The sequence below is a fragment of the Cebus imitator genome, unplaced genomic scaffold, assembly GCF_001604975.1.
Source record: "Cebus imitator isolate Cc_AM_T3 unplaced genomic scaffold, Cebus_imitator-1.0 Scaffold216, whole genome shotgun sequence".
NCBI lineage: Eukaryota > Metazoa > Chordata > Mammalia > Primates > Cebidae > Cebus > Cebus imitator.
The window spans coordinates 2,485,580-2,494,674 of record NW_016107531.1 but is presented as its reverse complement, the minus strand read 5'-3'; the positions used below and the strand labels follow the sequence as shown (position 1 = coordinate 2,494,674).

Here is a 9,095-nt window from a genome sequence, read left to right as displayed (position 1 = left end):
GCAATAGTGCAATCTCGGCTCACTGCAACCTCCGCCCCCAGGGTTTAAGCGATTCTCATGACTCAGCCTCTCAGGTAGCTGGGATTACAGGCACTTGCCACGGCGCCTGGCTAATTTTTGTATTTTTAGTAGAGACATGGTTTTACCATGTTGGCCAGGCTGCTTTCGAACTCCTGACCTCAGGCGATCCACCCACCTTGGCCTCCCAAAGTGCTGGGATTACAGGCGTGAGCCACCACGCCCAGCCGATTATGCATTTCTAACAAGGTAACCAGAGTGATGTTTGTGGGCCACCCTTTGAGGAGCAAAGGCCTGTCCTTAAACTTGGCTGTACTTTGGAATCCCCTGGGGAATTTTATAAAATATGAATGTCTTCGGGGGGGCCGAGGCAGGCAGATCACCTGAGGTCAGAAGTTCGAGACCAGCATGACCAATATGGCAAAACTCCATCTCTACTAAAAATACAAAAATTATCCATGCATGGTGGTGGGCACCTGTAATCCCAGCTACTCAGGAGGCTGAGACAGGAGAATTGCTTCAACACACGGAGGTGAAGGTTGCAGTGAGCTGAGATTGCACCACTGCACTCAAGCCTGGATGACTAGAGTGAAACTCCGTCAAAAAAAAAAAAAAAAAAAAAAAATGAGTGTCTGGGAAACACCCCCAGAAATTCTGATTTGGTATGGGTTGCAGCCTACACATAGAGCAGTTGAAAGCTCGCCAGGTAATTCTAACATGCAGCAAAATTTGAGAGCCACTGTTCTGCATATGTTGTCTCCCTCATCTCCACTCTTGTTTTTGCTGCAAAGTTACCCTCAGCAGATGCTTGAACTGACACAGAGAGTGTGGCTTTGGTAGCCTTTTCCCCTGGAGTCCTAGAGAGGACCAAGATCTCTGCTGTGTGCTTCTCAGAGCAAGCTTCCTTTGCTGTGGAAAGTTCTAGACTCTGAGGATGCTTCTCACTTTGTCTTCTTCTGCAATCATGGGACATGTCCCTGAAGTTTCATGCTCCCTCAGGGTTCCCCTTCTTCTAGGAAGGCACTGTTTTTGTATTGTGGTATCCCCCAGAGTGAGAGAGAACAAAATCAGAATGTTCTGGCTGTGCTGAAAGCATCCATTGAGCAAATATATCTTGCCCCATGTTAATTCCTGGATCAGATAATCTTCCTAGGAGATCTTCTACATCATCCAACATCGAACCCAGGTCTGCCTCCATCTGCCATTGTCCGACCTGACCCCGTTTCATTCAGTCTTATCTTTGCACTGCCTTTCCTTAGAAAAAGTGGTCCTCCACGTGGGTCCCTAGGCAGTAACCTCAGCATCATCTGGGAATTAGTTAGAAATTCAAAATTCTCAAGCTTCACCCCAGACCTATCAAAGCAGAAACTCTGTGGGCGGGACCCAGCAATTAGTGTTTTATTAAGCCCCCCAGGTGATTCTGATGCCTACTCAAGTTGGAGCACCCCTGCCTGAGAGCATCAGATGCTGATTCATTTGGCCTGCGCTGGTGTTCAAGCATCACTAGGTTGAAAAGATTCCCCAGGTGAACCTTATGTGCAGCCAGGCCAACGAACCACTGCTTTAGAGAGTCCTAATTCCTTAAGTTAACAGGGACCATTTCTCAGGGACCAAGTAATACCTTGATCTCCAGCTACAGTGGTTCTAGCACCTTGAAACTTACCTAGTTAGTGATGCTTCTACTATTTTATACTGATCTTCCTCTTCTTAAATTTGTCCGGATTCTCTGTAACTCCTTGTATTAGATGCCTCAGTATCTAAGGAGAGAGTTGCCATTTGCTCCAATGATATGTGCTCACTTGCTTTCTTTCTCTTTCTCTTTTTCTGTCTTTTCTTTCTCTCCCTTTCTTTCTTTCCCTTCCTCTCCCTTTCTCTCATTTTCTCTCCTCCTTCTCTCTCTTCTTTTTCTCTTGCTTCTCTCTCTGTCTCTCCATCTCTCTCTCTCTCTCTCTCTCTCTCTCTGTGTGTGTGTGTGTGTGTGTGTGTGTGTGTGTGTGTAAGAGGTTTCCTGGATACGGTTCCCTTGGGGAGAATCATTCTACCCTCCTCTCTGAGGTCTTGCTTCTCTTCCTTAGTGAACTTCTGTGGCCTCAATTACCATTTCTGGTCTAGTCACAGCTGAGACATAGCCCCTTCTCAAATGCTGTGCCTACATTTATTTCCCTTTCCTGTAGCCTATTCTGCCTTCAAGATCACATTTGCCATTTCATACCCATCCAGTCTGTTCCTGAGATCTCAACGTTTCTCTTCAGAAAATGTCTCTTCCTCCAGTTTAGTGGAGCTGTTTTTCATTACATTTCCTTTCTTCTACTGCACGTGTTTTGATCATCTGAGGCATACTTTTCTCCAAATACCCTGATTTTCCAGACAACTTAATTCTCAGAGATGGAGTCCTTCAAGGACGAGCGTCCTTAGCTCTTTTTGTAATTTTCTGGGGTTGTGACGTTACTGAGTTGTTCCTCTGTGAGCCTAAGATGATAACACATCCCTTTATAACAGATTCCCTGTTCCTTCTTTACATTAATAAAATATGCTGTATTGAGAGTGAAGCCTGGAGTTGAATCTCTAAATCCAACGCCGTGATTATTCCAGAGGCAACTGTAGACCATATGGAGTGGCGTGTGAACCCTAAGAGCCTATGGGGAAGCCCCGTTAATTCCCAGCTCTTCTTAGCCCTGTACCACAAGGCAGCACAGCAAGGCATGGGGTTTTGGCAGCCTCCCTCTGCTGTCTACCTCAGCCTCACACTGGCAGTACAACTGTACAGGCTCACACATGGCATTGCAGGGCATGGAACTTGGGTGCAGTATAAACTGCACTGAAAAATCGCAAAAGTGATAGGTAATTGTTCCTCCTCTTAATGTGTAAAAGGTCTGTGTGGCAGTATATCAAAGAGATACCTGCACTTCCATGTTTATTGCAGTACTATTCACAATAGTCAAGATTTAGAAGCAATCTAAGTGTCCATCAAGAATATATGGTACCTATATGCAAGGGAGTACTATTCAGCCATAAAAAAGAACAAGATCCTGTCATTTGTAACAATCTGGATAGAACTGGAGGACATAATGAAGTGTTAAGTGAAATAAGCCAGAAACAGAAAGACAAATTTCACATGTTCTCACTTATTTGTGAGAGCTAAAAATTAAAACAATTGAATTCATGGAGATAGAGAATAGAAGGAGGGTAACCAGAGGCTGGGAAGGGTAGTGTCGGGGAGAGGAGGGATAGTTAAATTGTACAAAAATATAGACAACAGGGTGATGATCGTCAATAAAAATTTATTATACATTTTAAAATAACTAAAGGAGTATAATTGGATTGTTTGTAACACTAAAGTAAGGACAAATTCTTGAGGTGATAGCTACCCCATTTACCCTGATGGAATTTATACGTTGCCTGCCTGTATTAAAGTACCTATGTACCCCATAAATATATATACCTACAATGTACCCATAAAAATTAAAAAATTCAAAAAAGGTCTATATGCTAGGCTGAATAATGATGTTTCTGTCCAATGATGTTTATGGCTTAGTCTCTGGAGCCTGTGGCTGTGGTAAAGGGATATTGAAGATGTGATGAAATTAAAGATCTAGAGATGGAAAGATTATGCTACGTTACCCCAGTGGGTCCTAAATGTAATTGCCAGGGTCCTTCTAAGAGGAGGCCGGAGGCTCAGAGTGAAGAAAAGCTGATACAACAACAGAACAGGGAGAGATGAGAAGATGCTACACTGTTGGCTTTGAAGGAGGAGGAAAGGATCAACAGCAAAGGAAGACAGAGAGCTTCTAGAAGCTGCAAAAGGCACAGACATTGATTCTCTCCTAGAGCCTCTGGAGGGAACATGGCTACGAACCTTGATTTTGACCCAGTGAAACGCTTTTGGACTTCTGACCTCCAGAACAGCGAGATAAGAAGCTTGTCTTAGGCCACTACGGCGGTGATTTGTGACAGCAGCAGTCAGACACTAACAGGGTCTACATATGGGTAAACCTTCTTTTCCTTGTAATCAAAGCATACTGTCTGCAATGCCTACCCACAGGAGTCCTGAGGCCTACAGGCATCTTCAGAGAACCTCGTGGCCCATGCCGAGGCAGGCACTGTTTTGCCCAGGTTGAGCTGAATAGCTCTTAGCCTAAGGCCTCGGGAACCAGCTCAGCCCACTTTTGCTAAGGCCTATGCCTGTATAAAAATAGCAGCTTGCTTATGAAAAACAAAACACAACAAAAAACAATCTAATGGCCTGGTCCCCTCAAAAGCCTCGGTTTTTGAGTATTAATTTGCTCCCCACATTCCATTACTTGTTCACCAGGCACTTGGCCCAACGTGTCAGCTGGGAACACTCCTGAATGAGCTGACCCACCACCCTAGCTGGAGCCCTCTTCCCTGGAAGGATCCAGCCTGCCCCTGTACATTTGTGGAGTGACCAGAATGGATGCTTCCCAGAGACAACTGGCTCCTGAGAATGGAAGAGGAAGCAGTTGAGCTACCCAGGCCCAGCTCCTGCCCTCGGGCTTCCCTACCAAGCACATCACCTCCCACTTCCAAAGGCAGAACCCAGGGAGCAGACAGAGAGGCCAGGGGTGCTACCCAGAGAGACTTTTGTTCTCCTAGAAGGAAACACCAGAAGTGGGGAGATGAATTTCTCCCAGCTCACTCATTGAACACTGCACCAATCAAGCCCAAAACTCTACAGAATCTATCTCATTGAGTCCCCACAACGACCCTATGGAGATCAAGTGTATTCGCATTACCATTGAGTTCTACACTGAAACCAAGATAAGTGAAGCAATTTGCAACAACTACCAAAATAATTTTGTGGTTACAACCAACTAATTCAGCATGCATCTCTGTTCTACCATGTTCTTGAGTTGATCCCCATGGCCCTTCCTCCAGAAACAAGAGCAAAGCTGTGGTTGAGTGTCAGTGGGCACTGGTGGGTAGGAAGGTTAGTTCTTCCTCTGTTTCTCATTTGCTATGGAGCCCCCATTGATCTGCACTGGACCTTCAATATCATCACCCATGTGAAGCTTTGCAAGGTAGGGGTTAGCTAGACATCTCCCACAGGTCAATCCTGGGTAATTCTGGAAAGTCAGCCCAAAGGTTACAACTGGAAATAAAATTTTTTTTTAGAAAAATAAATCTGACATTGTCACTCCCCTACTAAAAACCTCTCTATATGGCTCCACATTGCTCTTAGGGAAAGTTGCAACTATTTAAAATGGAACATGAGGTTCTGTCATGCCTGGTACCTGCTTACCTTGCTAGTCTCATTTCAAACCACCTCCTAATTTCTTTTTTTAATTGAATTTCTAAATGTTTATTAAAGTACATGTATACGGTTTAGAGTCAAATAGAAGCATGAACTGACAATAAAAAACGGAGTCCCCACTATATCTTCCTTTCCTCTCCCACAAGACAGCTACTTTACATGCTTTCACTGGTCTCTTCTGTTTACCTTTGTATTTCAAAATAATGGTTTACACTGCTAGTTTCACATTTTTATAGAAAAATCGGTTGACTTTCTAGCAAGAAAGAAGAGGATTTAGTTATCTTACAGCACACTACACACTTCCCCCTCTTCCCATCCTTCCAACATAGTTACATCACAATTTTTGTTAAGTACTCAATATTTATATTAGAACTGTGTAAATATTGACCATAGCTGAGCCATGTAGTGTACTATTAATATATACTTTTCTTGTATGATTTTTGTTTTTTTCAAGAGTTAATAAGTGCTTTGTTTTTAGCATTTGCTAGTTTTCACCACAGTTTTTCCCTTTCCCTTTCTATGGGATCTCATTTCCTGGATCCCATGCTTTTCTCTTTCTTGGTTTTCTCCCTTGTTTAGCTATAGGCATATATCTTCTAGTAGTACTTTGAGAAGGAACACATAAAAGCTAACTTTATTTTTATCTTGCATATCTGAAAATGTGTTTATTCTACTCTCACAGTTAAATAATAGATGAACTTCAGAATCCTTGGTTGGAAATAGTTTTTTCTTCTAACTTTTAAGTCTTTGTGTCACATCATCTAGCTTCCAAGGTTGCTGTTAGGAAGGTATACTGTTCTGGTTTCCAATTCTTTGTATCCAACTTTTTCCTTTCAAGAAATTTCCAGGATCTTCTCTTTATACTGGGTGTTGTGAAATTTCACGACAATATGCCTAAGAGTGGGTCTTTTTTCACTGGGCTAGAGTGTTTCCTTCCATCCATCCATCCATGCTTCCTTCCTGCCTGCCTGCCTTCCTTCCTTCCTGCCTTCCTTTTTTTCTTTGAGACAGAATCTTACTTTCTCACCCAGGCTGGAATGCAGTGGCGTGATCACAGCTCACTGCAGCCTCAACCTCCTGAGGTCAGGCAAATCCTTCTGCCTCAGCCTCCTGAGTTGCTAGGACCACAGGCACATGCCACTATGCCCAGCTACTTTTAAAATTATTTGTAGAGATGAGGTCTCCCTATGTTGCCCAGGCTGGTCCTGAACCCCCCAGGCTCAAGCAATCCTCTTGCCCCAGGATTCCAAAGTGCAGGGATTATAGGTAGAGGCCACTGTGCCTGGCCTGGAGTGTTACATTTCAATCCTGAAATTCAAGTCCTTCAATTCTGGGAAATTTTCTTGTATTTCTTTTTTTTTTTTTTTTTTTTTTTTTTTTTTTTTTTTTTTTTTTTTTTTTTTTTTTTTTCGAGAACAGTTACTAACATCATTCTAGACCTCCTGAATTGATTTATTTCTTCTCTCTTTCTTGGTCTCTGATAAGTGGATTTTGGGCCTCCTGAACTGATTCTTTAATTTTCTCATATTTATAACCTATTTAATAACAAGTTATCTTAGCTTGGGCAACATGGTAAGACCTTGTCTCTATAAAAAATACAGAAAACTTAGCCAGGTGTGGTGGCACATGCCTGTGGCCCCAGGTACTTGAGAGGCTGAGGTGGGAGGCTCACTTGAGCCCAGGAGGTCCAGGCTCTATAAGCCATGATTGCACCAGCCTGGGACAGAGCAAGGCCCTGTCTCAAAAAAAAAAAAAGTTATCTATGTTTTTATTGTAACTTCTGGGTTATCTTAACTTTATCTTCCAACCCTTTAGTGTTATCTTAACATTCCCTTTATATATATGTATAACATTTAAATCTTATTTTATGACTGCAATGCCCTATTGTATCTTTCAGGAGATATTATTCATGGGTGTTTATTTCGATGTATTGTCTCTTTTTCCTCCTACTTGCCTTTTTCTATTTTCCTGAATCTTTGGTCTCTGGGTTTCATTATGGAGTTTTCCACAAATATCTGGTGACTCTTGACTGTCATTCATGTATACATTCATATACACGAATGACGGTCAAGAGTATAAGTGTGTAAGTGTGGTGTAAGAAGCTGACCAGGGCTGGACACAGTGGCTCAAGCCTGTAATCTCAGCACTTTGGAAGGCTGAGGTAGGTGGATCACCTGAGGTCAGGAGTTCAAGACCAGCCTGGCCAACATGGCGAAACCCTGTCTCTACTAAAAATAAAAATAAAAATAAATTAGCTGGGCATGGTGGCCCTTGCCTGTAGTCCCAGCTACGTGGGAGCATGGGAGACTGGGGCAGAAGAATTGCTTAAACCTGGGCCAAGATCACCACTGCACTCCAGCCTGGGCAACAGAGAGAGACTTCATGCCCCAACCCCCACAAAAAAAGAAGCTCTATGTACCTGGGTGGGGCCCAAGGGTGACCAGAGACTGGCAATTTCGTTAGAGGGCTTCAGATCTCAAATGGTGGTCTCTGTCGACCTTTTCCCCTCTGTTGGGTGGTTTCCCCAGAAAAGAATTCTCCAGCCTCCTGACTTGGAGATGGAGGAAGACATGGGAACAGCTCGAAGCCCAGCTGCCTACATCCCATGAACAGCGTGGGAGGACAGGGTGTGAATCCCACCCTTTCATTCTTTTGTTTTCCTCCCAGTTTTAGTCTGGGTCTCACTGTTTCCTTTGCAAATGCCCCAAATCCTGAGTCGCCTCCAGTCAGCTTCTCAAAGGGTAAACTTCTCATCTTCTGCTGTGGTGGGAGGTGTGGTTGGCTGTCTGGCTAAATGAGGCTTCAACCTGTTCTCTCCTGTGGCTCCCTCTCTCTGCCCTGTGGTCCATGCCTGGGGTCCATGCCTGTGGTCCTCGCTACTCAAGAGACTGAGGCAGAAGGATGGGCCTGAACCTGGAAGGCTGAGGCTGCCGTGAGCCATGATCATGCCACTACACTACAGCCTGGGTGACAGAGTAGGAGTCTGTCTCAGATAAAGAAAGAAGTGCCAGCCTCCCATGTCTGAGCCTTTCCGAGGTCCCCCGGTCCCACAGGCTGGATGTTTTGCTCCTGGCAGGCTCCCCTTCCTGCAGGCTGAGATGTCAGCTTTCTCTGCTTTGCAAGTCCGTTACCATCACCCATCTGCCCTCCAGCTTCCAAAATCGTGTTAAACTCTCCCGTCTGCTTTTGTCTCCTCTCCTGTTCGCCTTATCCTGTGGGTTTACACATTTTTAAATTCCACAAAAGTCCATCTTGGTGAGGTTTCAGGAGTGAGTAGGAAAAACGCATCTTCAAGCAGCCATCCTGTCTAACGTTCCCCACATTTCTCCATGGTTTTCTTTGCGGAAGCCGCATCTGCTTCCTCTCCGGTTCGGAAACATGGCAGTGTCGTCCTGCCTCTGTGCCTCTGTGTGTGCTGCCTCCCCTCCTGGAATGCGCTTGGCTCCCTTCACCTGCTAGTCACCTGGCTCACAGTGACTCACCAGACATGTGTCAGCTTAAAAGTCGCCCCTCAGAGAGGCTCCCCCAATCCCGGGCCTCCTGCCTACCTAAAGCAGTTCTAGTGACTTCCTTGTCCCCCACCAGCACTGCTGCTTCTGAATCTTCTGTGACCCATTCTTTCCCTCTCAGACTCAGGAGGTTTTCAGAAAGAGAAAGAGAAGCCAGGAGGGCTTCCTTCCCAGAACCCAGAGCGCCCTGCAGGAAGCCCCCTGGGCCTGGCCCTGGCTTTGCTCACCCTCTGCACAGATGCCTGGCTGCCGCCCTGAGTGGCTGAGCTGGTCCCTGGGATCCCTTCCAACTGCTG

The 9,095-nt window shown here is 44.9% G+C and overlaps 1 long non-coding RNA gene across 1 annotated transcript; it reads right to left on the bottom strand.

The window, feature by feature from the left end:
• Positions 1-3,287: 3,287 nt before the first annotated feature.
• On the bottom strand, positions 3,288-9,095 carry LOC108318252. The gene is made up of 3 exons (XR_001831077.1): positions 9,027-9,095; positions 5,390-5,543; positions 3,288-5,128 (listed from the first exon to the last, which is right to left on the bottom strand). It is a non-coding gene; the product is annotated as an uncharacterized LOC108318252 (long non-coding RNA).